General features: G+C 42.1%; 1 protein-coding gene across 1 annotated transcript in view; it reads right to left on the bottom strand.

Moving 5' to 3' along the window:
* RNF19A (ring finger protein 19A, RBR E3 ubiquitin protein ligase) overlaps positions 1-6,255 on the bottom strand; it is a 53,354-nt gene extending 47,099 nt beyond the window's left edge. Inside the window, exon 1 of the mRNA XM_003782444.3 lies at positions 5,956-6,255. The gene's annotated coding sequence lies outside the window, so the exon portion shown is untranslated. The remainder of the gene's footprint in view (positions 1-5,955) is intronic.
* Positions 6,256-6,980: the final 725 nt, after the last annotated feature.

Here is a 6,980-nt window from a genome sequence, read left to right as displayed (position 1 = left end):
GAGCCGGCAAGAGAATCTCTTAAGCCCAAGAGTTTGAGGTTGCTGTGAGTGGTGATGCCACAGCACTCTACCCAGGGTGACAGTTTGAGACTCTGTCTCAAAAAAGAAAAGAAAGAAAGGCCAAAGGATATTTAATGTTTTAAAATTAAAGTGCCTAGCTATAAGGAGATATCTATTTGACATGGCTATATATATTACCAGAAGTCTCTCAACTGCTTACCAGGTAATCACTGCCACCCTTGGTTTGGATAAAAGAGTTAACAGTCACTGTGCAAAATACATCACATATCCTAACACAGGGGTTCTCAATCTTCCTAATGTTGCAACCCTTTAATACAGTTCCTGTGGGTCATGACACACAGGTTGAAAACCACTGCCCTAAGATGACAGGCTTTTGTAAATGTTATTTTACTTTTCCACTTACCCACTCATAATACTTACCAGTCCCCCTCCTCCCAAAGGACCTTATTTCATGATTTTGATTCAAGGGTACCTATCTAAGAAGTCCTACTTATTCTACTACAGACAAAAACTGGAAAACAGATTAGTTCAGGCAACATTTACATAGATTAGAGGTTTAAAATGTGGTGGTCAAACCAATCTAGTCACTTTTCTGGATTCTATATGCTACAAGAGCATCTTATATTGATGTATTCATTGTAACTGATTCCAATGTGGGAGGTAACAGCACACTCCATACACAACAATCTCATGGGAACTTCTTTCGTTTATATACCCAGCCTTGCTATGACAAGTTACTTACAATCAAAAGTTCTCTCTTGTTAAGTCTTGTCTGAATAGTTCAGAGTATTGCAAAGGCATAATTTATATTGATCTAACGAAACAGATAATAGTGCATTCATCCTCATTTTATAGACTAGAAAGAGAGCAGCAAAGTCATTTTAGAAGACATGTAAAACTAAGAGCAGAGAACACAGATACCCTGACTTTCAGTTTAACTCAATAATTCCAATTCTATGGCATATGCAATTCTGTATTTGGCCTCAAAAGATATGTCAATCAGTTAGAAAAAGACTACTAAAAAGATAAAAAAGACAAAAGAATTTCTATGGAAAGGAACATGTCACACAAAGTGCCCCTAGAGCTACACTGTTCAGTATGAATAAAAGAGAGTGTACAGGGTGGCACCTGTGGCTCAAGGAGTAGGGCGCCGGCCCCATATACCAGGGGTGGCGGGTTCAAGACCGGCCCTGGCCAAAACTACAAAAACAAAAAAAGAGAAAGAGAATGTACATACATGTCAAAATATTTTGGGTTATATAAACAATTAATATTATGAAATTTAATTAAATTAATTAATTTAATTAATATTACGAAAATTAATTTTCCCTGTTTCCTTTTACATTTTTAATGTGGTACTAGAAAATCTTAAATTATGTTTGTGGCTCACATTATATTTCTACTAGACAGTGCTGTTGTTGAGAAAGTTATGAAATAAATACCTTACATTATAGATACTTTTATTCAGTTAGCAAATACTTACTCATTCAACATCTATTCCTGTCAGGTTTTATGCTAAGTGCTGAGACTAAGAGTGAGCAAACAAAATGGTCCTTGCCATCACTGAGCCTACATTATTATCTCTTATACTTCCACTACATAGTTCATATACATTATCTTATTATCTTATACGAATGATTTAATTTAGAATATTTTACCATTTGGGGGAGCAAATGCCAATATGACTTAGAATTCACAAAATCTAAATCAATAGACACATACTAATGTCAGCATTTTTGTGACACAATATTTATGTTAATATACTATATAGCTGCATTCCTCAACCCCCGGGGCTGGGACCTATTAGGAGCCTGGTCACAGCTCTGCCTCCCCCCTACCCCCTGACCTCCCTCCGTGGAAAACTGTCTTCCATGAAACTTAGGAACTGGGCTACACAGTACAGAATAGGGGTGGAGGGAGAGTGAGCAAGCAAAGCTTCATCAGTATTTACAGCTATTCCCCATCCTCCCATCACTGCCTGAGCTCTGCCTCCACCCCTCCACATATCCTCCACCCCCATGGTAAAAACTGTGTCCCATAAAATTGGTCCCTAGTGCCAGAAAAGGTTGGGGATTGCTGTTACACACTATTTATCTGGAAGCCTAATACTATCACATTTCCAACAGGGTCTCTTGGTTTCATGCTCCTTTCTTCTAACTAGTCTAGCTTTCTCCTTAAGGCTCATCTCCCCTAGAGAATCTCTTTAAATGGCAATCTGCCTGTTATTCACATTATAACAGGGCTATTTTTATGCTCAGTGGTCTCCAGTGTAGGAAAGAGGTTAAAAATGTTAAGTGTACATAAATTTATGGGGCAAACTCTCAGTTTTTTGAAGCAAAGATTGAGTTTTGATGTTTCTTTTGGGCCTAAACAAATCAGGGTAATTTCTGAGTTGGGTTTTGCTTCATCATTCAATGCACAAACCTATATGAGGACGAAAACAACTCCTATTCAGACTTTCACATAACAAAATCTTCCCAAACAGGACTTTAAAACACATTAACAAGTAGTAATTCTCTAATAATTTTTTAAATAAAATGCTAGAAAACTTTGATAGGACTAGACTATATAAAGGTTTTTTTTTTGCAGTTTTTGGCCCTGGCTGGGTTTGAACCCGCCACCTCCAACATATGGGGCCGGCGCCCTACTCCTTTGAGCCACAGGAGCCGCCCAACTATATAAAGGTTTTAAGGCTAATGGCATAGCTTTCCAAAAAATGTTACCAATAAAAATAATTCTTCAGGTGTTCTTAGCAGTGACAAAGAGAGCAATACAAACAAACCCTACTTTATCAAAAGGTGCTAATTTCTTCCACTTTAATACATAAAGTCTCACTAACATATGATATTTATTGAAAAACAAATGAAGTACCCAAAATGACTTCAATGCCTTTTTTGGTTAACGTCAACCACCATATGAAGTACAGATGTGTTTAGGAAAGGAATATTATCCTTCAGTCTTTAGCTGTGCAGGTATGATTATGCACATGTGTTGTTTCGATGTTATGTCTTCTGTCAGCTAATGAAGAACTGACATCTTATGACTTCAATTTAAAAAAAGAAAAAGAATAATTACTTAGGTGGAAAAAAATTATTAAGTAAAGAAAATTAGCTATTTTCCACAAGTAATCAGATTAACACATTTCTAAACAAGAGTCAAACCTGAGCCTTTAAGCCAAAGTACTCCATATAAGAAAGATCATGGGTCCCTTTAGACAATCATTAAACTACTATTTTCCTACGATATGCTAGATTGCCAAATACAGTGCAGTGCAATATGCAAGCAAATATAATTTTAGAAATTCAGCTTTACTTTGGCCTTCAGCCCAAGGTGGCCTAATCCTGGCCTAAACAATAAAAAAAGATAAAAGAGCATAAGCTTAATATAATAGTCCGTATTTGATAATCGTCACTTAGTAGCATCAGAAAAACAAGTAACAATTCCCTATGATTTCCTACAGAACCTGAGAAGATGTAAGTAAACATTTCAAGTGCAAATGTAACAAAATTTTTTTTCAGTTTACTCTGCATCCAGAACTTGACTAAGGACTTTTAGATGTCATCAGATATTTTGCTGTTTTGCCACTCTTGGAAATTTCAGTAAAGTATATTTCTTAATCCTCAGTGCCCCCAGATTTAAAAAAAAAAGTGTGGGAGGAGGAGGAATAATTAGAAAAGAAAAAATTAATAAATCTAAATAAATGTTTAAGATAAAATCGGAACCTGTCATAATATAGAGGTTCTTTCAAACGGTCAAATAAAAGTTTGCCTTTACTTGTTCATATTTAATTCTATCTAATAATCTCATAACAAATTAACATCCTTAATCCAATCCCATTAAGAGCAGTGACCCCAAGTGTCTTACATTTATAACTGCAAAAATATTGCCTTATGACTTCACCTATGTTCAAATTTGGGAAGTGCATTTATTTTCCACTAAGATATTAAAATATCTTTCAAAACAATATTAATCTTAGTGCCTCTCCCATGTTAGTTAAGTATTAATAATATAGTTTTATTTAGTTAAGTAAAAGTACATCAAAAATTCAACAAATTATCGCCAGTATTTAAAAAATACATTCAAACACCCTAGACAATAGTATAATGGACAGTTCTTTATATTAACTCTAATGATCAACTGACACATGCCTAAATGAGACAACAATATTTCAAGTAGGTACTATATGGATAGTAAGAATTGGGTTGTCTCTGCTCCTAAAACAATGTTGCCATTTTAAAAATTATTCTTACTGGAGTTATCTTGGAAGCCTGAGATATTAAAAAAGTACACTAATGTTCACTACCAAATTCCATTTTTTCCTCAGACACCTTACGATGACATTAAAACATTTTCCATGGATGCATGAAATTTAAACTTCGGTTAAATTGTATACAATAATAAAAAATAGTGAACATTAAGAGGCAGAACATTAAACTAACAAATTTAAAAAGTGGGTTTTTTCTCCTTCACAATCTGGTTTAAGTCCCAATGCTTAATTCCAAATCCTTACCACAGAATTGAGCAAGGAAAGAACATTTGAAAATAAGATCATCGCCATTTTCTAAACAGAAATGTAGTTACATTTCAACTCAATTCAGACTGTTCTGTATTAAAGAAATATAAACATGCAAATACGGTCATGGTATAAACAGAAGTGGTAAGATGTGCATTAAAATGGTTAAAGGCAAAACTGAAAATAAAATTTAGGCATACTGTCAGACTTCATACAACCAAGAGGGTCAATGAAAAGAAGCAAAACAAAAAAATAAAAATAAAGAGACAGCCATGTTCTTAAAAAAAAAAAAAAGATCATAAACGTCAAGGTAAAGGATTTATGCCTCCACTGTTTACTAACATTTAAAACTACCATTTCCAGCCAACACCTAGCTTTCAAAATTGTAGCGGCACTTAAACGCTGTCCTCTCCAACGTCAACCTAACAGAACATTCTGCAACGTTTTGAATAGTAAATATTAAGTAGAGTACGCAACTTTTGTTTATTTCTACCTCCAAAGGCCAATGGGAAAAAAATCAAACCTTTCTCTCTCCCATATATAGCCTTAACCACGCTCTTCGCTCTTATTTACTGCTCTGTCGCGGGGTTAATGAACTCTAAACTTCTTTTTCGTCTTCCCATTAATGGAAATGGGGGGTGGGGGGAGTAACGGCAGACTAGAACCGAGATGACAGGAAAAACTGGAAAAGTAAAGTAGTGGCAGTACTTGCTGGGGGAGGCTGGGAACACCCTGAAGGTTTAGCACGGAGCAGACAATCCGGGAAGAACCCTATTAACACACACTTTTTACCCCAAGACTACATCATTTTTCGTTGTGTGTAATTTTTGCTTTTGAAGGGCGTGGTAGTAGCCCCGGGGGAACCTTCCCCGGTACCTGTCTCCCATAATCTAGGGCCCCAGGTACCAAGGGTTGGGGGGCGACGTCCCCGCACTTGCACCGAGGCCCGGAAATCTGTCCCGTTAGGGCCGATTTAACACGTCTGGAATGCTCTCCGCTCCCTCCCCTCCCCGCGGCAGCCGCCCCCAGGTCTCCCCTGCTTCAAAGGCCGGAGAGTGCTGGAGGGAAGCGCCGCCTCGGTCCATCACAGTAGCGCCGGGCTGGCCCCTGGGTCTACCGATGCCCGGGCCAGGACGGGCTCAGGGCGGATCCCACGCTCCGTCTCGGCCTGTGCGGCCCAGGAGGCGCCCGCCCGGGGCCGGGTGGGGGACCCGGAACCAGCCAGAGGCCTGAACCCCAGAGTCGACCCCGGTCCGGCGCCGGGCACGGGAGGGGGCGCCCTTCCCACAACACTTCCGAACCCATTTCCGTCCCGGGGAGCGGCGCGAGGGCAGTGGCCCGGCCAGAGCTCCGGCGGTCACAAACCGGAGCCGCCCTGCCCTCCAGTCCCGCGCATAACCTCCTCTGGTGCCCGCCCGTACCTTTAGCTCCTCAGAGCGGCAGCGGCGCAGGGTGGCGGACTAGCAGGCCCATCTCCCAGCAGAGGCGACAGAAGGCGTTGGAAATACGGGGAGGGTCCGTCAGACCCGACCGGGCGCCGCTCAGCTGGGGCGGAGAGAACTGAAGGGAGGGGTCCCGACGGCCGCTTTCCTGAACTCCTCCTCCACACTTGTGGCCCGACGGCTGCTCCGGGGAACCAGCGCCGCAACTGCCATTCTCCCCCTCCCTTAGCCTCCACTTTCCCCGCCTCCTCCTCCCACCCCTTCCTCCCGCCCCCGGCCTCCCCGCCCCGCCCCGCCCCGGCGCTCCTCCCGCGTGCCTTGCGTCATGGCGTCACGCCCACCGGTCCAGCCGCGGGCGTCTCTGGGACGCGGTTGTTCTAAGGCGCACGTTCGCCCAGCGCCTCCCCTGGGTGCTCCCGATCGCTGCCCCCGAGGCTGTCCCAGGCACGGGGCAGTCAGCTGCCTCTCTCGGCCGCAGGACTTCGCCCTGGGCAGGCTGGGTTGCGAGGCAGGTGTTCTCCCTGCCCGCCTCTCCGTGGCCCCGAGAGTGTCCCCTCCATGGACAGGTGGGGGTGGCTGGAGCTGCGCCGGAGGTGGAGGGAGAAGCCGACTTGGGGACATTCGTGCGGCATTCATTCCTTTGTGTTCTTACTGTTCACCTGCTTGATCGGCCATCCTAGAGAGAAGGGCCGGGATGTTGCAGCTCTCGCCTGCTCTCGGCGAGCAAATGTCCTTTTCCGGAGAGTGGCAGAGCTCTCTTTTGGTTTTAGTGGACCTCAGTCTTTTCTCACAGGCTACTCGGAGCAGCACTTATACATAATAACACCCTACTCTTTTGTTATTTCACCAAGTCATTTATGTATGCGCAATTTCTACTTTAATCTTTATTGATTTCTATACATTCTGAATTACTTCAATCCAGTTTTTTTCCCATCCCGCCTATCTTTTAAGACAGTCATAACCGCCTTTGAATTGTTTGACCTATGCGAGACTAGGTATCAGTC

This window comes from Otolemur garnettii, unplaced genomic scaffold (genome assembly GCF_000181295.1).
Source record: "Otolemur garnettii isolate 467f Iridium unplaced genomic scaffold, OtoGar3 scaffold00004, whole genome shotgun sequence".
In the NCBI taxonomy this organism is placed as follows: Eukaryota; Metazoa; Chordata; class Mammalia; order Primates; family Galagidae; genus Otolemur; species Otolemur garnettii.
This window is presented reverse-complemented; position numbering and strand designations above follow the sequence as displayed.